The 22,309-nt window shown below is 46.2% G+C and overlaps 1 protein-coding gene across 4 annotated transcripts in view; it reads left to right on the forward strand.

Moving 5' to 3' along the window:
- Positions 1-5,848: 5,848 nt before the first annotated feature.
- Positions 5,849-22,309, forward strand: part of LOC111082595 — a 60,316-nt gene continuing 43,855 nt past the window's right edge. For all 4 annotated transcript variants that reach the window (XM_022378819.2, XM_022378824.2, XM_022378831.2 and 1 more), the window contains exon 1: positions 5,849-6,595. The gene's annotated coding sequence lies outside the window, so the exon portion shown is untranslated. The remainder of the gene's footprint in view (positions 6,596-22,309) is intronic.

Raw genomic sequence — 22,309 nt, forward strand, 5'->3', positions numbered from 1 at the left:
GGGCTCATAATTTGTATTTTTCTATATTTTTTTTATACCCAGGTCCAAATTGAGTTCATTGCACTTGTCAGAGGGAAGAGGCAGGGAACAGCGGCGGCATGTTGCAGCGGCCAGCGCGACGTATGCGCAATATATGCTGGCTGTGCAGCATTTCTTTGGCACTTGGCTGGCCGAAACGCAGTCAGCTGAACTTTGACAGTGTGCCGGGCTCTGTAATTTATGACTTGTTTTACAACACTCCCACACACCCCCCACACCCACACACCCACACACACATGATTCAGCCCCTGCCATCGATAGATGGCGCCATTCGCGTAGCGAAAGACTTGAAATATTTATGGAGTTTTCTTTTGGTTACAATTTTTTTTCGTTTGCTTTTTCCTTTCTTGTTTTTTTTTTTATTTCTTTCTAGCTCTGTGATGTGGTTTTATCTAAGGGACAGGACACGCCCCCCGCCTGACAATCTGGACTGTGGTGGAAGTCCGTGGCCGGGGCCGTGTCCGGGGTCCTGGTCGCTTAGTCAACAGTTGACTTTGCCTTTGTTTATGACATGTCCCCTCATTCATTTTAATTAATTCTAGCTAGCATTTTGCGCCCATGGCAATGACGTCGCAATGCAAACAATAAAAAACCAGCGCACAAAGGACGACGACGCCGACGACTCCGACAAGGACTCCGACTCGACTCGGACTCGGACTTGGCTAGGACTCGGACTCACAATCCAGCGCGTTGGCGTTTTGAAGAGCTGAAGGACTGAAGCACTGAGAGGTTGTTCTTATGTAAAAATCACGGAGGCGTTTATGCTGGCCAACTATTTTTATTTTCATTTTCATTTTTATGCTCATTCCTGCCCCAGCAACATTGCGATGTCGAGGCCATATTCACGGCACTGGGTGCCGCTCTAGGGGGCATGGGGCATTATTGACGTAGTTTATGGAGCCATTTATGACGATTCAACATTTTTATTTCAACCGCACTGCAAGGCAAAACGAGCTGGCGGGGGGGAGGGCAGAGCAAGCATCAACTTAAATTTACTGCTGGTAAAAGCCGCTTGCTCCGGTGTTTGGGTAAATAAAAACAAAAGACAGAACACGGACCAGGGACCACAGACTACGGACCTTCGAAGGAGAGCTCCGAACAATGCCAAAAACACATCCAAAGAGTCAGGCCATAGATAAAGCTTAGATGCGCAAAGCGTATCGAGTTTCTATTATCTTCTCGGTGGAGGAACCGTCGCGACGTCTAGGAGTCGAAAAGTTTTTACGCAAAAGACAGAGAACTTAAAAAAAAAAAAAAAAAAATAAAAATAAGACAGGCCACAAAAAGCGCCAGGAGGAGCATCGCACAGCCAGAAGGCACGAGCTGAAGCAGAAGGAGCAGAATACTCACACAAGCGCATAATGAAGCGCGTCATTATCCTTAAGATACATAAACAATGCCAACAAGGAGCAGCAGCAGCAGTAGCAGTAGCACCAGCACCAGCAGGAGCAGTAGCAGCTGACTGGAATGGAATGGAAGGTAGAGCTATATCCATAGTCATGGCTGAACTATAAGCCAAACAAACAGAAACAGAAGCAGCGGCAGCAGCAGCAGCAACAATAGGCCACGCTGAGGGAGCAAGTGAGTGGAAAATACTGCTCGTGTATTGTTTTCCAAGCTTTTCCTCTGCTTAATTACCAGGCAGAAGAGCGACGAGTTGTAGATAGTTCCTTGAACTGAAGAAAAGTTTAATAGATTGGGCACATGAGTGACGTTAAAGCTTAAACGGTTCTGCGGCCCCACACACACACACACACACAAAAACCCCTTGAATATGCATGCGAGTAGAAAAACCAATTTACAGGCTGGGCTGGGCTGCCTTTCATTACTTGCGACCTCTGGATTGATTATGAAATTTTGCAATTAGCTTATATAAATATTATTTCAACATCCAGACACAAACACACGAGAGGGAGCAAAAACCCAAAGCCTTTTATTGTTGCGTGATTCAGTGGAATAATAAAATTAATCCACAAAAAATTGCATAGAATAATATGCATGGGAAATATTTTTAATTGATCTCGTTTTAGGGGGCGTCATGCACAAGTTTATTTTCTCAGCAAAACCCAACCGTTTTTGTGTCTTGTCGAGAGCATTTATTGGGTTTTTGAATTTTAATTAAAATCTGATGGCCAGCGGCGCCAAATGCAGCCAGCCAGCCCGACGTCGCCTACCCCAAATATTCGTGTCTCCCCGAAGAGTGTGCCAGCTGGGTTTTTCCTATACGAAAAGTAATGTAATAGGGGTTTACAGATCATATCTGGCCATGAACTTTGACCAGCAGTGAGGGCTGACTGTGCCTGCTGTCTAATATTGTTCAGGATTTTGTTTTGGCAGCTGCATTTTCAAGCCACGCACATCCGTACGTACATAGACTCGTCTTGCCAATAAAAGTTTATTAAGCCAACAAATGCCGGGCCAGAAATGTGGGCTGATGGATTGATGATGGGGTTAATGATGATGCTGATGATGATTTGCGGGGCAGAGAGGAGGAGTACCTGGAGCCCAATCAAATTACGCTGGCGGTTTAGTGAGCCTCGGAGCCACGAAATTTCATTTGTGTTAAGCTTGCTAAATTGTTTTGCTTATTATGTTGCTGCTGCTACTGCTGCTGCTGCATGGTGCACATGGCGTATGAGTAATGTTTATATGAAAATTATGCAAAATGCATATTAAAAAAAAGGGGCAGAAGCTTGCCGCTCTCCAACGGTTATGTGTGTGTGTGTGTGTGTGTGTGTGCTGTAAAAATGTGAGCCAAAAGCTTCTTAAGGATTAAAAACGTCAGCAATTTTGCGGTACACAAAAAAAGGAGGATACAAAAACAAGACGAACAAAAAAAAAAGCTAAAAGGGAAACAAAGCAAAGGCAACAGCCACAAAAATATTTAATAAATTTTACAAGTAAATAAGCACCAGCGCAGCAGCCAGGGCAGCCAGCAGCAGCAGCAAAGTTGTAAAAACTGCAAAAGCGCAGGATTTTTGTTGTCCTTTCGTTTTGCAGGGGAGACAGAGAGACCGAGACAGAGAGAGAGAGAGAGAGAGGGAGTGAACTGGAGTCCTGGATAGTCAGCTCGGATTCAGGGACTAAGGACCAGAGCAGGGGCCAAAAGCCAACGCCACATGTTAATGATAGTTTGCCAAAGCCGCAGCTGCAACAAATCTGTTGCCACACCGTGGAAGTAAGCAAGCAAGCGGGCCAGCCGGCAAGGGTTGCCTGTGTTGCCACACAACTGTGTGGCAGTGGGCAGTGGGCAGGTGACAGGAGGCATGGGGCAAGGGCGGGTGTGTGCGCCTTGGTTGACTGACATGTAAATAAAAGTAAAGTGCGTTGACGGTTGAAGGCGGGGTGATGTGTTGCCCGTAGCCGCTTAAACACGGCACATTTGGCTTTAATGCTGCATAATCGCCAAACAATTTCATTTCTCACACTCTGCCCTCTCCGCAGTGCCATCGACGTTGTCATTGTCGTTGGCTTTTGGCTTTGGCTGTGGCTGTGGCTCTTGATTTTCCTGCGAGTGTCAACAGTTTTGCAAGCTGCACGCAGCACCATAAACACACACAGAGGCAGCTGGCAGGAGGAAGCAGCAGCAGTCAGCAGGCAGCAGGCAGCAGGTCCTTCAGGTCTTCGGTTGGGCTGGTTTCGGGTCACTTAAGTTTTATGTGGCGAAACGCGTTACCAAATTGCGTTCAAATTGCGCACGCAGATAACAGTTTTTCATTACGGCACATAAAAGCGTTTGCCATTGTTACCCGCCCCGTTCGTCCTCTTGGTGCTGCTGCCTGATGCTAGTGCCCTGCCAAAATTGTTACGCCAACACGTGCCACACTTTGCAGCTCATGTCAGCAGACAAGGAACATCAGCAAAAGCAACACTCACACGGACACCCACACACACACACACACTCACAGTCACAGCAACCGAAACAGCAACAGCAACAGGCGTAGCTGTGTCCAGTGTTTAGTGCCGCCACCCTCTCCCCACACGACTGTCGCCCAGCCGCTGATGATTCTATGGCACTTAGAATGGAAGCTTTCCAAGGGACGCACAGCACAGACAGGCGACACCAATCTATTGCCGGGATTTCGCTTATTTACTGGCGCCAGTTGCTGGACAAGTTAATTTTTCAACTGCCTAAGCGGCCGAAAGCCGATCCGAGTCTGTCTACCAATTCTGATTTAAATATGTCGCAAAGAGGCACGCACAGAGAACAAAAAAAAAAAAGCTGAAACGGAAACGGAAACTGAAAATGCCAACATTTTGTTATGGCAATGGAGAATGGAGATTGATTGGCGCCCATCGTTAGTCGAGTGTCGTCGCTGCTCTGCCAAAGTTTCCGTTTCCAGTGTGGGGGCTGGGGGGACGATGGAGCACACGCTTTTAGGCGTTGACAATGAAAAACTTTGCTGCTCATCATGCGTGCAAGTTTCCGTCGACATTTTAATTGAAAAATACTTAGCAAACTCGGGTCGTTGTCTCGCACTCTCCGGTCGCACACCACTCCTCTCATGCCACGCCACGCCACGCCTCGCCTCTCACTTGTTGTCTCTGCTCAAGAGAGTGTCAAATGGCAAACACTTGGCCGGGGTCTGGGTCTCAGCCTCGGCTCAGCCCTAGCCGTTGAAGTGCACTCAAGACCAAGACCATTGCCGCTGCCGCTGCCGCTGCAAAGGTGTTAAAATGCACACGTATGCCATGGCAACGACAACTCCAACTCTAACTCCAACGCCAGTGCCGGCACGGGCCCCTAGTCAATAAACTCTGCTCGATTTTAATTGCTGGCTTAAGTTGCCCGCTCTTCCTGTCCTTCCTGCCGGGGTGTCCTTTCGCTGTCCTACTAACCTAAAACTCAAAGTTGGGGGGCCCGGCCTGCTCTCTCTCTCTCTCTCTTAGTGCGCTCTCTTAGCTGCCGGCCGACGCTAGTGTTTTTAATTTGGCCAGGATTAGGATGGGGTTCGTGTTTAATTTCAAGAACAAGCAAAAAAAAAAAAAAAGAAACCACTCCATTATTTTTTGTGCTGCGAGAGTGTCTGCACCACGCATCATGTCACGTCCGTGTGGCACGTCGCACTCTTTCTTATTACGCACTCGTAAAAGGAAACGGCTGGTTGGCTGACTTGTTCTGTCCGTTCGTTGGTTCGTTTCGACTCGTTCTGGATTATATGCCATTAACTCTGCCATTGCATATCGCTGCGTGATGTCTTTAGCGCGTGCAGTTCTCGGACTGTCTCGGTCTCGCTGTCGGTCTCCGAGCCTCGCTCGGCCTGCTGTTTGTCACTGTAATAAACAAAACAAATTGTTGGGGAGGGGTTGGCTCCCCTTTTCTATAGCTCTGTGATGTTTAACCCTTCAACGTTGACGCTAACATTTTGACACGCACGTGTCGAGAAAAAAAAAAACCAACGAAAAAGACAGCGCATAAATTTTTAAGTGATTAAAAAAGTGCCACACACATACACTCCATCCACAGACAGACGGAGAGAGAAAGAGAGAGAGAGAGCAAAAACATTTAAATGCCAGCAACGTGCAAAAAATAAATTGTTGTCAATGTTGCAAGTTAAGTGCCACACACAAACACACACACACACACCGACACGGGATCTGTTATCAGCCTGGGGAACGATGTGGCAATGGCACACAGCATCCACAAGTCGAAATGCCATTTCCGTTTTGTTCCGTTTCGTTCCACACTTTTCGCACGACTCTGGAGCCGCGTCGTCTTCGTGTATGGACGAAAGTCCTGTTTGTGCCGAGGATGCCCGCATGCTTCGGCTGTGCGCTCGTTAACGTTCGACATCGACTGCAAATCAGTTTGAAAATGTCTTTCGTGCGGTTCGGTTAGTGCAACGGGTATAAATCCAGCTGTCGCTTCGGCTTCCACTGGCAACTGGCAAACACACACAGAGAGAAGGGACAAAGGCATGCATGCCATGCCCCAAAAGTAAACAGCAACAAGAACAGCAGAGCTTCGCAATAATTAAATAACATTTGTCCAGCACACACAAAATTGTGGCACTCGAGTGCTCAAATCACCCGGGGACTACCCCACTAAAATACAAAATACCAAAAAAAAAAATACAAAAAGAATAAACACGATTCCCCCCCTCGCAAAACAAGTGAATATATATGCCGGCATTTACATCCACATCTCTGTATGTTCATGTCCATCGCACAGCAACAAAGATAACCCGCCGATGCTCCGTGGTTTAGTGGCAATTTGCATTTATGAACTGTACGCCGGCACTCACCGTGCATACGAAAAGAAACCCATCCTTAAGAAGGGCAGGCAGCAGCCATCGATAATCAAAGTCAGCCAAGAACTGCCACTGCCTCCAGACAGAGTGAATGAGCGAGTCCTTTGAAGTCCTCGAACCTTTGTGCGGTGTCTATGTGTGAGAGAGATAGAGAGAGAGAGTGCGGTGTGCAAAAGTGTGAAAAAGCGCAAAATAAATATTAAAAGCAAAACGTGCGTGGATTAGAAAGCATAACCCGTAGAGCAGCGACCATACGGCTGCCACTGCTGCTGCTGGAAAGATCTGAAAGAGCTCGCCGCAATAAGGTTGGTATCGCATTTAGATGCTGCACGGTGGGCCGCACCAGAGTCGGTTCAATGCACTGCCATCCACAGAGCTACTACTCGTGCATGGCTTTTCATTTTGAGCTCTGGCTCTCTGGTTACCCGGTTCTTGTTCTAGTTGTTTGTTTTCTTTTTTGTTTTTTTTTTTCCTTTTTGGTATCGAGTTTTTGTTTTTGGTTATTTCGCTCTTTTCTATTTTTATTAGCGAGGCGCGCACGTTGCCGCATAATTTACGCTAACTTTTATTCTGCCACGAGTTCGCGCTCGTCAGTGGAAGTGGACTGGAAATTCTGGTTGCTCCTGCTGCCCGTGCAAACAGAAACTGAAATTTAAATTTCTCCTCTAAGTGGGTCGCTGGTAAAACTTGCACCTGTCAGTGGTGTCGGGAAGGGGGAATGGGGAATGGGGCATTGGGCATCGGACCGAACATATGCCAAAGGCAAACAATCGGTTGACAACACCTCCCAACGCCCCAGCCACCCCCTGCATCAGCGCTATCCATCTCTGAGCCGTGAGGGTCCGTGAGTCCGTGTTGATTTATGACAATCGAAGATGGTTGAGGAGTAGTGGCCCAAAAGCCCATACTACCTACTCGTACATATACTAGCTGCCAGCCACCCCCTCTATTTACCCAAGTAGCTGTGCCACAATTTCCGTCCAACTGGAAACTAAATAATTATGTGGCTCAGGTGGGTTGCTGGGTGGCAGTGGGATCCCGGATGCTGCTCTGTAGAGTCTGGTTGCCCCGTGGGTCCCAGTTGCTGCTTCTGCTGCTGCTGCTGCTGCTGCTGCTGGTGTCTGTTGAGTTTAACGAACATTTATGCGAGTGCGGTTGTTTATGCTGAGCTCGAGTTATGTGGCACTTAAGAGGCGTGGCAACCACATGCACACACACACACACACACATATGCAAAAATGGGCTCATTTCCAGCCACACTGATACGCTCCATGTGTGTGTGTGGCACTCAGAAGGAGCAGGAGCAAAAGCAACGTTTGCATATGTTCATCAAGAATGAATTAAAAGTTATTTTAAATTCGTGACACTCGCCTAATTTTGCATGTCGTTCCATGTACAAACATGTGTGTGAGTGAGTGTGTGTGTGTGACTGTATGAGTGGGGTCTCTCTGGCAGTTGTTCTGGCTGTTTTGCCGAGTTACTGTGCTTAAGTGTCTGTGTCGCTGGAAGGTGTCACCTGCCAGACATTCAACGTACGAGCACTCCCAGGCTGACTGCTCCTGCACACGACTATGATGCTGCCACTCACAAGATCTAATATGCTCCACACACACACAGAGACATACATCAGCCATACAGAAATATACATATGGCCCCCCACAGAAGTACTGGGGAGCCACTGTCGCAAGTGAATTAAATTTCAAATGTTTCTTAATTTACTTTTTCGGTTTCCCGTTGACAGTTCAAATTGCTATAACAAATTTTCTAGCGTTACGCATGCCATTCATTCATTTCATTCATTCATTTCACTTTGCACAACCCCCCGCTCCACGTGGACCCACTGGAGTGGGGTAGGCATGCCGCACACACATTCATAAGTGAAATATTATGTACAACTGTCGTTCGACGTGTTTGTTTTTCTTTCTTTGGCTCTCTTTTTCGCAGTTTTTTTCACACATTTTTTCGCGCGTTGTGTGGCTTTTTTTGTTGTTTTTTTTCGTGGCGAAAATAAATGAAGCCATTCGAGCGCAATCAGAAATTCGCATTAAAGCGTGCACACACACACACACGCACACGCATTGCCGATGCGATGTGCCTCGACTTTCCCAACGCCTTCCTGGACGCCAGGATACGCATATAGGAAACGCATAAGGGCAGCAGCCGTGGCAGAGGGCTTAAGGTGATTTCCTCGAGGAGTGTGGCTTACGTCTCTAACTGTTGCGACTGCCAGGTGAAGATATCGAAAATTTAATGGGAATACGCGCTAGGTGCGAGGGGCATCGGATCCTTGGGATAAATCGCTTGAATGGCAGTGAAAAATTTCGCAACATAAATTCTGCTTAAACGAAGAACGAGTTCATGCCACAGAAAATCCGCTAATCAAAGTTATTTACTCTCTATCAGATGGGAAAATTCTTATACTACATTTAACCGGGCACACAAAGATTCAGACCCATATTTACGTGTATGAAATATTCGGTTTTTAAATACAAATATAGGGCAGTTTAATAGAATTCACTTTGATTGAAATAAATATGGATTCTAAGTCTTTCTACTGCGGCCCATATTTAATATTTAAATATACAAAAATTATTAAATTTGGAATTAAAAAAAAATATATTTAGTTTGTAATGTATTTAATTTAAATATGAAATTTTATTTGATTTATTTATTCAGTATTTGATTTAAGCATGAAAATTATTAAAATGTTTTCATATTAATGTAACAATTTAAGCAAATCTCTTGGTATTCATTTTTCTTTGGTTTTTTTAAGTCTCTTCCAAATAAATAAATAAATAAATGATACGTAAACGTCAGGATTTAATAAGAAAAGAGGTTTAGTTTGAAAAAGATTATAAAACGGACAAAGTTGTATATACTGAAAAAACTACTGCAATATATCCTTGTACCTGATACTCGGAAAATGTTCGACAGATACTCGAAGAGAGCTCTTCATCAATGATTTAAGCTCTTCTGCTCAAGAATATCCGTTTGGATGGATTTAAAAACAGTTGCAGTTAAAGAAGTGTAAACTGCAGGCAGGAGCAGACATGAGAACTTGCTTAAATGAAAAGAAACAAGCGGCAGCCCATCAGCGTGGTGTCTGTCTCCTCTGCCTGTTCGTTCGTTCGTTCGTTCGTTTGTCTTAGCCGTGCAACGCAGCTAAAAACCATTTACAGTTTTCAGTTAACTCGAAAGGCAAACGGAATGGCTGCGTGCAAAATAAATAAATACTCTGGAAACTCTTTTAAGCAACGGCACTCAGACATCAGGCATCAGCCATCAGCATCAGCTATTCAGCAGTCAGCCAACAGCCATCAGCCGAACAGCCAACAGCCATCTGTGTGGTGGGAGTTGCATGGCATCTGTTTTTGCTAAACAGCTCGCAAATTGAACTTAAATGTAGTGCAATGCAATTACAACTTATTTTGGGGGCAGTGGCAGTGCAACCGTCTACGTCTTTGTCTCTTTGATGGGCTGGGGGGATGGCCACAAAAAGTGCTTCAACGCAAATGAAATTAGTGTCAAAACGCTGGTTCTGCAAGTGCTGCATGCCTCGTCAAATCCATTTCCATGGCAAATGGAGTAGGAGGTTTTGCGACAGGATAGCGACCGACATACAGACAGCGAGACAGATAGACAGACAGACAGGCGACAAGGCATGGCCCAAACATTGGGATTGCAGATAGAGCGTCTACAAAAGTGGGCGTAATCGCTGGCATCATCATGGCTCCACGGTCCAGGTCCAGGTCCACGTTCGAGTCCAAGTCTGTGTCTCTCTCAGAGATAGCAACCAAACAACTGGCAACTGGCAACCGGCAGCAACCGTCTACAAAAGCTACAACATCATTTTTGCCCTGGTCTGTGTTTAGTTTTCCTGCTGCTGCTGCTAGTGCTGCTGCTGTTGTTGCTGTTTTTTTTTGTTGCCAATGCTTTTTAACTTGATTATGGGCCCAAAAAAAAAGTGTGCCATGAAGAGAGAGAGACAGAGAGGGGGAAAAAAAGCGGCGCCGTTGTGCTGAATGAAATTGATGAAGTAGTTTCAAAAGCTGCAGCAGCAGCAGCAGTGGCAGCCGTGGCAGTGGCAGCAGCAGCCGTGGCAGTGCTTCTAGCCGAAAGGGGAATGCAGTAAAAAACCCTTTCCTAACCAAAGGTAAATAAGCCTTGTTTTTGCCTTCTGCTCCTTGCAACTTGTTTGCTGCTAAGTTTTTTTTTTTTTTTTTGCCTGAAGCGCCACGCTTTCACGCTGAAAATTGAATGGGATTTTGGGTACGAAGGAGGTGGCGCTCTGCTATGCAGGTGCACGGTGCAAGGTGCATTGCCCCGGCAGAAGATCCGTGTATACAACAAGGACAATGGAGTGCATGAACCGAACTAAATTCGCCATTGTGGGGGCCAAAACGGAGGCTTAGCGGCCTGCCGTTTGATTAACTTCAATCAGCGCTGGGGAATCGCTTTCAAAATTAAAATTTATTGCCAATTTGCGGGAAATTCGATTAAGCTTAGGCTCTCGGCAACAAAGACCAAGCAAAAAGCAGGGCAAACCAAACCAAACCAAACCAAAGCAAAGCAAACCAAAGGAAAGCACGAAAAACACTCAGCTGGACATGGACATAGACATCCAGGACAGTGAGAGTGGAGCTGCGCAGGAAGGAAATCCTGGGCATTTAAATCCAATATGTAAATGAAAACAAGAGCAGGACGAGCACGAGCACCAGGACCAGGAACTGTATCGGGCATAGGCATTCGGTCCTGCCACTGCCCCTGCCCCAGTGCCCATTTCGAACTGTTGAAAAGCTGTTGAAGTTTATTGGAAAAATATTCAAATCACGTGGGTGGTCTCAGGCTCATCTCCCCAGCAACGGCATCGTCCTTCGGCTGTGTGATAAAAATGGCCAAGAAATTACTTATAGATTGAATGAAATCGTCAGCAGGCTCAGTCTCAGTCTCTGGCACTGGCTCAGGTTCTGTCCAGGCCAGGCCAGGCAGATATGCCCCAGCTCTCTGGCAAATGCTTTTGCAACATTTTTGATCAATTTAAATGCCCGGCTAAGACAATAAAAAGTCTTATTGGTCCGGCTTAGCTGGGGATTTCGAGAGGCCACTGTCAGAGTCAAGTCCCCTTGGCATTCGTATATTTTTGGCATGTAATTAAAATTGAAGGCGCCACAGCAGCAGCAGCAGCAGCAGCAGCAGCACAGTTCTGCCACAGCAAATGGCTAAATGATGTACACGGACACGGCTGAAGCTTCATAAACAAACAAACAAAAAAACTTATCTAATAAGTGTCAGTGGAACAACAGCAGGAACAACGTGCTGCGGCTGCTGCTGACCTGACCCCTAACCCCTGCCACTTGGGCCCACTGGGAGTGGGCTCCAACCGATAGAAAGTTTCACTTTCATTTATTGGGGTTCACTCAAGACTTTTGTCACTTTTCCTCCGGGAGCGGCTGTTGCTGCTGTTGCTGCTGCTGCTGCTGCTGCTGCTGCTGGGGATCAATGGAGTGTGTCCAGAGAGTCACGGAAAATCAATGCCAATAAATTGCTTTACGCCTGCTCTCGCTTATTTATGGCATAGGGATTTATGTACGGCATATTTATTTATGAACAACAATTTGCCGGCTGCTTTAAGGCCTCATTGATGCCGGTGGCCCAAACGAGTCAGCCCGAAGCCGAAGACCAGAGGCTATGTGTCGTAAATTAGCAACAAATGTAAATAGTTCAATAACAAAGGCCATGCCAATGCCAATGCCAATAACAATTCGTTGAACAGAGGCTGCAGGCCAGCACAGGGGACGGATGGAACGTCTGCTCTGTCTGAGGGCAGAAGAAAATAACAAGGTTGACATGTTTTATTTATGGCCAAAACGTAGACGCCGACAAACGACATCGAAAGTAGCTGTTAAAATTGTTTTAATTTGCTGCTCAGAAACCCAGAAGAGAAGAAGGCCAACACGACAGCGACATCGACCACGACGTCGACAGGAGAGCAACAACAAGCAATCATCAAATAAAAGCCCAAAACTGAAGGCCAACTGAAAGGCGATTGGGTGGGCATTGGGCGGCAAATGGGCCCCTAAGCCAAGTGCCAAAAACACACCGAAACTCTGCTGGCCATTTTGGCTACAAAAGAACAAGCTACAAATATTGGAACCTAGAAAATTCATTTGAAATTATATTGGTCGGACCTAAGAAATATGTTTCCGGAAATGAAATTAATAATTTAATACTTGAATACTTTGGAAATTAAAAATGGGAGCTATCGATCTTCTACTTCTCCGCTGTGTCACTGGTTCTGTCTCCTATGTCTCCTTTCCATGCTCCATGGCTTCTCTCTCTAGAGGGACTTCGATTGCTGGGTCGTGATTGCACTTCCACTGATCTTTTCGTATATGAAAAGGTCAGTTCTGTTTTTGTATAAACAGATTTTGTCACGGGGTAAATGCACAATCCTCTGCTGCTGGAAAAACTTATTTATTTCCTTTTCATTTCCATTCTTCCGCTGAAGGTGTACGAAAATAAACATTGTAGTGAAAGAATTGAGCAATTAGTTTAATGAAAATTATCCATTGCCCAGTGCTTGGAGTCATGATCTGCTTACACGAACTGAGAGGCGGAAGATACATAAACATGGGTGCAAATGCGTGTTGTGTCCTCGCATTGTTGGCTGCTGTCACACACATTACCCCTGGTGGCTGTTCTTGTTGCTGTGGCAGTTGATGCTACATTGCTGCTGCCCCCTTCTGCTGCTGTTGCTGCTTCCCCTTCTGCTGCTGCTGTGACTGCTGCTCTGTTGTTGGTGTTGTCTTCTCCTCTCGCTGGCTGCTGGTTAAGTGACCAAATCGAGTACCAAATGGTCCAAGCGTCTGCCTCGACCCGATGTAATAATTCAATTGTGCCACACAGCGGCAGTGGCAGTGGCAGAGGCGGCAGATTCGGAGACTCAGATTCGGGGCGAGGCGAGGCGACGCCCCAAAGATTGATGGCGTGCATTGAGACTTGCTTTTGGCGACATTTGTGTGACGTGTGTGCCAGCGTCTTGTTGAATTATGTATAGATATGTGTGTACGAGTGTGTGCGGGCTTATATGTAGGGTCGGGTTGTGCTCTGAGGCGCAAATGTTCGGGCTAAAAACTTTGCCAACTTTGGCAAACAACAAAAAAAAACACAAGAAAGAACAGAACAGAACAGAAAGCGTGAGAGGAAGAGAGAGTTTTGGGGATAGATAGAAAAGCAGCAGCACGTGAAGCAAAGCCCAGGCCTGCCAGTGGATTTAAGTTGGCTTTGAGACTTGAAGTAAAGTCGAGTAGAGTAAAGGCATGCCATGGCATAGCCATCGTCATCTAGTCATAGACCAACACACTCCCACAGAGCCCACACAGATAAGCATTTATACGCATTAAAGCGACTGAAAGCCGAACTTTTTGACCAACTTTTCTCCTTGGCAGTGGCAAAGTTATCAAAAATTCCACTTGCGCAGTGAATCAAGTGCCATTTACTGATTGTGCCACGGCGTAGAATGGTGTGGAGCAGCGCCCGCCTTGCCTAATCCGCTTCACATTTTATCAGCGCTGTGACAGTGGCTCACAGTGGTGTGTGTGTGTGTGCGTGTGTCGTATCTGTGTGTGTGCACGCGCATTCATAAGTTGGCCAAAGCCTGAGCCTCTGGCCTGAAGCGCTTTTAGGCGCTCTTAGCGCCACACACACACACACACAGAAACTTCTGGTAGAAACACACAGTGGACCCTATGGATGGGGTCGTGTTAAATCGACGCCTAATGCCACATCTAAGCCCTTAACTACAACATTGACAGTTGCCGTTGTTGGCAGGACGAGCACTCTGCCACTGGAGCGCAAGGATAATGAATTAATCGAAGGCTAGACACGCATTTACATTTGAGCCCTGGCCTGCCCTGTCCTGCCCCCACCACATATAACTATTTGAGGCACGGACTACGGATCTTATCTACGGAAAAGTTCTTTGGGGCGCTTTACTTTAATGTCTTTTCGGCATTGCTTTATATTTAAAATTAATTAGAAACGCATTAGACGTGAATGCGGGGATTAACCAAAACTCAATTCAATTGGGCTTTGGGTCAAACAGAGAGAGAGAGAGATAGAGACAAAAGCAGATCCTTCAGCTTCCCCCCAGAGATCGTATCTGTACCAAAATGATTATTCAACAATTTTAAGTCCAATTGTTGGACTTATATTTTGCAATCCGGCAAACATTCGAGCAAGCCTTGTTTGTCAATGGCAGAAGGCAGCACTCAACAGGCAGGCAGGCAGGCAGGGCACTGCGTCGCATGGGGATATGCAGGCGCAGACCCCAAAAATAACAAGCGATTTTTGGGGATAAAATCAAAAATCAAGTCATTGCTTTTGAACTATGGGAAACATGGGACTGACTGGCACTACCACTGCAACTGCCACTATCGCCTGGGAAAAATCAAGGAGCAGGAAGAAGTAAAGGAAAAGATATGTAGAACGAAGCGGGACGGGATGGGATGGGACGGGATGGGACGGCATGGCACGGCCAACATGGCTAAGCTAAACATTTCCTCAATTTATTGGTGAAATACGTTCTGTGCCAGGAGACTTTTACAGACTCTGCTCTGGCCCTGTGGTGGTGGAGCTGTACGCTCTGTTGCTGTGCAGTTCTATCGTTCTGCATTGCTGCTTGCTGCTTTTTTGAGGCATCAGGGCATTTTATGCAAATGTGGCAAGTTTATGGGTTTGTGCTGTTGCACTCTTGTGCGCTCCCTCTCCTCTCTCTGTGCAACCGAAGCATATGACTTTTAAGTGAAGTCTGGGCAGTGCCATCATTACGCATTACTGTTTCAAAGGCTTTCGATCAAGCAAACACACATACACGCACACACACACACATCTACGTACATGTACTTATTTTTGCATGTCTTGGCCCGAAAAATATTGCATAAACATGCGCTTGACCAGAGTTCTGGACACAAGAAAAGTGACAGTGACGAGAGCCGACAGAAGGAAGCGGCTAAAAGGAGCAAATGGATGGCAGATCCTGCCACAGTCGAAGGCGAATACACAGGCAGCAGCGGGCCAACAGACAGAGAGAGAGAGAGAGAGAGAGAGATAGAGAATTCATGTAAATTCAGTTGAGTTAACAATTGCAATTTTTGCATTGCAGCAGACTCGGACTCTCCTTTTCTGTAGTTTCTGTACTTTTTGTACTCTCTGCCTTTTGGTATGTTTTGTGCATTTGAAGCATTGTTGGCTTTCTGCTGCTGCTGCCTCCTGCATATTGACAGATAAATCAATCAAAGTTTCTGCCCCATTCCATGGCACAGAAGACTGTGATGTGGCACAAGTGCTCCAGAGTTTCGGTGTACGCATGTACAGTCAAAGATTTTCAATTAAAACCCAATGTTTTCTGACTTGCAAACAATAACAAAAATGACTAAATTATCCCTTAGGCACATTGCCACATTGTGCTCTAACGAGAATTCAGCATCGCTCTGTGTGTGCGCCTCTGTGTGTGCTGTATGTGTTGCATGTGGCATGCTACGAGTAGTTTTTTTTTTTGCCATAGCTCTTAGATAATCGAAAAACTTTTGCCAGAGTCGGGGAATGCTTTGAGGGATTCTCCATTTATTGTGGCGTACACTAAAAAGCGATATCCGATACCCATTAAAAGTAAAATTCATCCCTTTAACGTGCAACTTTTCAACCATAATTAATCATTTCTGTGGTGTGGCAGTGCCACTCTCTCTCTCTCTCTCTCGCTCTCTCTCGTTGGGTGTGTAAAGTTTTAACTTAAAAATCGACTCCGACATTGGCATCAATTATAATTAGCTTGAAGCATGAAGCATGAGGCATGAGGCAGGCCTTAATTATAGTCGCTCTGTGGGCGAAGCTGAGCGGAGGTTCAGCGGATACCAAAAACTATGGCTGATTGCCAATAATCAAGTATACGCCGCGTGGCTCCCCATTCAGTGTCCCGAGGGGCGGTGGGTGGAGGGCACACAAAAAGTTTTAAAAGCTGCGTGATTTGCGTTTTACGCTGGTTTTAGTTCTACAATTTGTCTTCTATTGACGTTGGGGGATATTGCGCATTTTAAACAATTTACGGAGAGGGTATCAATATTTGCCGAATGTGTTTTGAATATAAAATCAGACTGGAACTCCAGCTCGAACTCGTAGCGGAATGCGAGTCGTCCGTGTCGGTGTCCGGGTTGTCCTTTCATTCGTTTCAGGGGTTTCAGGCAGGGTTCGTTCGGCTTTGGTTTTGTAAATTCATTAAAAATTTGCTGCTGCTGCCGCACGGCGCGACACACAAAACACAAATCCACAGTGCAAATACAAATTTTGCGGCCTGCAAATGGGCCTGGGTTAGGGGCCGTGGGGGTGGTGTGAGAATGGAAACTCTTCTCTGTGATAAAAGTCCTTTGGATGGCTCTGTGTGTCCTGCGGGTTTTTGGGTCTAATCGAACTATTTGAGCGTCTATAAATAAACACGGAAGCTGTTGAAGAGTTTTCTCTGCTGTTTCCTTTTGATTTTCCCCTTTATGCTCGTATATATATTTTTGTCAGAGGGGGTGGGCTGGGGCGGGGTGGGGTTTTCACCCCAACATAAATCGAATCTTATTTATTTTCGGTTTTGCAATTTCTCGAGCACGAGTGTTGCTTGCACAGATAAAACGTATTGAAAGCTCTGCCCACAAATCGGTTGGGGCTACGACTGTAACCATCATTTGTTGCCCCCAAACCGATGCCTATGACCCTTTTTTGGGTATTCTCTGCCAGCGAGAACTAAAACGGAAGCATGGCAACTTTGTCATCAAGGTGGCCATGGGAATCGGTGGTGGAAACGACACATGGCATATCTATATATGCGTGTGTTGCGCCTTTTATCACGGTTATCCAATTATTTTTAGTCGGTTTTCAATTAGATTAACCTTAACGGGTTGTCGCTGAAGGGATCTTCGAGGGATAAGAGCATTTGAAAGTCGCCTCCAAGTCGCAGTCGAGTGTGTGGTTGGCGGGTGGGAATCATCCTTTGCATCTTGTTGCTTTATTTATTTGCACACAGAAGCGACAGAGGCGAAGTTTAGCATGAATTCGGGTCAACTTTATGAGCAGCCAAGCAGCAGCAGTAGCAGCAGCAGATTTCGGCGAGGCAGAGGCAGGACTGTGTGTGTGTGTGTTTGTGTGTGGCACGGTCGCAGTGCGTGCCGTTGTGTCTTCTTTTGGGGCCTCCCGATTCCTTTGCGTCTGCTGTGTTTGTTTGTTTGTTTGTTAAATTCTGCAAAATCCTTTCATACAGAAAATGGCGAACAAACACACTGGCACCACACACACACACACACACATAGAGACACACACAAACTTGGGGCACCGAGGCACACACTTATAGAGACAAAAGGGTGAGAGCGCAGCGAATGAATAAATAAATAAGCCAGAGCCCAGTGCTCCCTACTGGCTCCTGCTCCTGCTCCTGGCAGCTCAGCTCCCTGTGAATGAGCACTACTCCCCAAAACACACAGTGACGACTGACTGCTCGTGAATTTTTGGACAACGACAACGAGCAGCAGTGGCAGCAATGGCAGTGGCAGTGTGGCAGTGGCACAAATGGCAAATGAAATGCCGTGCAAGAATTTATAGAAATTTATTTATGTTCCTCTCCGCTGGTGCTGGTGCTGGCACTGGCACTGGCGCCCGAGCTACAAAGTAAACAAATCTTGGAACGTGCCCCACATGGCCGGAACCCACTCACGCACACATAGTCTTGTGTGCCACATATGTGAATAGTTACGTGCACATGTATATCCGGCGATCCATAAAAGCGAGAGGCAGAAATTAAATTTTCCTCAAATTTGATTTGAGATGCGTGCGTGGAAATTCATTTAGCGTGGAAATTGCTGAACAATTGCAACTGCTTTTCTTTTGTATTTAATTGCCTGTTTATGCGTCAATCAATTGTGAGGGGGGCAGTGGTTGCCGCCGCCTGCCACAGCCCAGAGGGCCAGGCCGGGGGGGTGGTGGCGCTGGCGGCTTCAATCATTGGCATTTCATTCACGTAGTGTCACGTTCTTCAAAATATGAAACGTCTACTGATTTTTAATGATGCCAAAGTTCTGTTGTGCCCTAAAACTAGAACAAGAATCAAACACAACACGGACAACGGAACGGAATAGAAGAATGGGAATTCTTGGTAGCTAACTTCGAAGAGCTGCCACGGGTCAACCGAAAAACTTGCCACAGTCCTCGTCCTCTGATTAATACGTGCACTAAACGAGCGGCAGTGGTGGGTCAGGGGCAAGGGGCAGGGCAGCATCGTTACCTGCTGTTGCCTGCGTTAGCCGTTTGCCCGTTGGCCATCTTCTCTGTAAAGTCCTGCTACATCGTTACGGTCATGTACGCAATAATTAAAAGTATCGAAACTTGTGTATGTGACTCTGGTGTCCAGGAGAGTGGAGTGTGTGCCGGTGGCAGTGGCGATGGTGGCACTTGTCGCCTGGCCACGCGGCGGGCCACTCACTGCGGCTGATTGCAAACACAAACCAGGACTAGGGTCAGCGGCTGGCTGTCCCTTTCTCCCATTCCAGTCGAAGATATGCCACGTTACGTATACGAACCCCAGACCGTTGGCTGTGTGTCTGTGTGTGTGTGTGTGTGCGGTACGTGCGCTTCAACAATTGTATGGGATTTCTCTGTTTTGTTGTATACCCTTCCAGAGGGTATCTATCCACAAAGGAACCTCGAGAATCTATAGTTTCATTGCCCACAAAAAGGGTATCAATAGTTTCGGGCACGCAGAAAGCTCTCTCTCTCTCTCATTTCTCTCGTTTTTTTCCTCGAAAATCGAGAGGTTGTGTGGCCGGTTGCCTGGATAGTCAATTTAGGGGCACGAGCACTAGCACTGGCCGTGGCACTGTGGCATAGATTGCCATAGAGCGCACGGAACAAAGCAAATGACAAATAAACAAACAAACAAACGAATGAAACGAAACGAAACGTAGCCGTTGCCGTTGCCATTTCCATTGCCACTGCCGTGTGCTGCACACACGGAACGTGTATATAAATAAAAAACTTTGCAACAGTCGCCTGAAGTCTGGAGAGCGAGAAGAAATACACAGGAGGAGGAGCTGGGGCTTGACCCCGCCACAGATAGCTGTAGCAGCAGCAGCAGCAGCTGCCGATGCCCGCACTAATACACAAATACACTTAAGTTATTGTTACTGTTATTTAGTTAGTTTATGCCACTTTGTATTGTGTGTGTGTGTGTGTGGCACAGCTTTTTATGCCTGTGTGTGTTTGCTCTTTGTCTGCGCCCGTATTTGCTCTTCATTGTATTGCATTTTCTTCTGATTTTTCTTGCCACCACAAACCAACGGAACCTTCCTCCGATTCTTCAACCCCCCCAAACAAATGAATCAAACAACTCCACTTTGATTTGATTGATTTGCTGCTGCGTCAGCTGCTGTACCCAGTGCCCCTTCTCCTCGGATTTGGCTGTAGAGTGTAAAATGGAAAAAAGAAAAAAAACGTAGAACGAATCGAGTGGCAGCTAAAGCAAACAGGGAACATGCACAGCATATGGAATTGTTTCCATTTGAAATCAGACAAAAAGACAGACACACAGATAGACAGCGGGATATACATATATATATATTTGCTTTAAGGCCGAATATATAAATGCTCTCGAGGGTCATTTCAAGTGCATAAATACTTGAAATAAAAGATGAAAGGTCCTTCAACGGTCAGTGCTCTAATTATTCAAACAAAAACTTAAGTAAACTCAACGGGAAAAAGTAAACTCAACAGCCTAAATGCATAAAAATGAGTTTTTAAATATAATTTAAATATAAGGCACTCTAAAATAAATATATCTGCAATATATTCAATTTTTGGGATATATAAAATATATTAAGATGAACAATTTTCAAGTTATTGGCAAAATATAAGAAAACGAAATTTCTTTTGCTAAACATTTTTAAATTCAAATGCAACAAATCGATTCTCAGTGTGTTTTTTATTGTTGTTGGCTGCAGCGTAAGTTCTAGCTTTATCGAGTAACTGTACTTTGTGCAAAGAGCATCATCCGAACACGAGGAGATATTTTCAATTGATTTCAAAGGATTTATTCTGCCACACACACACACCCACACACGCTCATGGATACGTAGGTGTTTCATAGGCTTAGGTGCCAGACCCCAGACCCCATAGCCTAGTCCTTCCCTTCCCCTCCCTTTATTTTTTATTTTTTTTTTGGTGCCGCTTTTTCCGGCAAACATGAAAATTTACTTTGCATGGAATTTGTTTGTTCGTCATGCTTGATTTTTTATTTATACATCAAACTCTGGCGGAAACCAAATATGTCACTCGGGTGTGCGTGGGCCCGTGAAGGGCTTACGAGGAGCGTAGCCCAAAAAGGGGGGTGGTGGTGTGGGGGGTATATCAGGATAGAGTGCGTTCTATTGCCCTGTGATGAATGTTGGAGAACTCTGACTCTTTTTGGATAATTAGAATAGCGGGAATTGGTTCTGTCATCAAACATAGAACCCCTTTTAGTGCGCACCCCTGAATTCGGAATCCAGTATCCAGAATACAGCCGAAAGCTAGCTCCTACTATGCGCCTTTGGGGGATAGGTAAGGTGTGTGTGTGTGTGTAGGGGGTTTGAGCACTTTCAACTTAATGTACCCACCACAGCAGCCACCAAATGTACTTTGGGGCAGCAGAAATAGCAGCAGCAGCAGCTGTTTGGGGCATTAGACTGAGGCACGAATTGAATTGGTCCTTTGGAGGAGAGTGAAATAGCTTTAGACATTTCCTGGGTAATTAAAAGTCAAATAGTGCCACATACGAGCATATGCATATGCAACAACATGTCGAACAATGGGAGTGGAGTCTACTGCTAGTTCAGGATTCCATCGAATTGACAGGAGACAGAGAGGGAGAGAGAGTCAGCGAGGAAGAGAAAGAAAACGGGACAGCTGACGTGCAAGTTAGCCGACGGACAGCAGGTGAAACTCTAGCAGGAAGCCAGTTGAGGCTTATTAAAATTTTATTGCTCAGAGTTGTCGTCGTCGTGCCAGTTGTCTGTCCAGGAAGGGGAACATGAGTACGAGTCCAACAACAACAGGACTACGTGTACGAGTAGTTGACATGGCGAGGCGGGGCATGGGGCATGGGGGCACACTTATACTCGCACATACAATACAATGCCACACACAAAGGAGGACAGGACGCCCGTCGTGGGCGGTGATTGTCCATTGATGGGACAAACAAAAGGCAGGTGCAAAATGCGCACAAAGGAGCACTTACCCGGCGTCTTTTGTGTGCCCCAGGTCGAAAGATCATCAGGCTCTGACGATGATGGGGCCCTGAAACTTGACCAAGATTGCGTGTGGGGGTGTGGCATGCGGCGGAGGGAAGCCGGAACGCAAAGACCAGACAAAACCCAAAAAATTAGCAGCAACAATTCCCCACTATGCTGCCACAGTTAATGCTGGAAACTGCGGAACTGCGGAAATATTTTAATAAAAATGTCAGCTTATGCTCGTCGGTCGACAGGTCGCGTGACATGCTGCCACAGACAGGTGGCAGTGACAGAGCGTCAGTGGCAGCAGCAGCAGCAGCCGCTTCACAGTCTCAAGTGTGTGGCATCGCATCCCCCCCATCATCATCCGCCGGCCTGATGTATTTATGATGAGCCTCGCATCGCCTCCCCATCGCTGCCCCATGCCACTTGCCACGTCGCTGACGTAGAAGTATGTGAAGCACGTTTTGCGATTTTGTGATTTTTGCGCTGAAAATCCATTTGCGAGTTTTTGCCGCACGGGCTTACAGTTTAGTTTATCTGCGTAAAAATATTTAAAGGACCCACATCGGAAATCTGGAATCAGCGCATGTAGGCCTCATAATTCTGTCAGCGTCATAAACGCGTCGCGCTTGCCTCAACGTGTGGCAGCTGCATGCGCACGGAATATTAAGAGAGAAGGCCCAAGCCCCCAACCCGAATCCCCTTCCTCGTGCGCTTTGC

Source organism: Drosophila obscura, unplaced genomic scaffold (assembly GCF_018151105.1).
Source record: "Drosophila obscura isolate BZ-5 IFL unplaced genomic scaffold, ASM1815110v1 contig_150, whole genome shotgun sequence".
Taxonomy (NCBI): Eukaryota; Metazoa; Arthropoda; class Insecta; order Diptera; family Drosophilidae; genus Drosophila; species Drosophila obscura.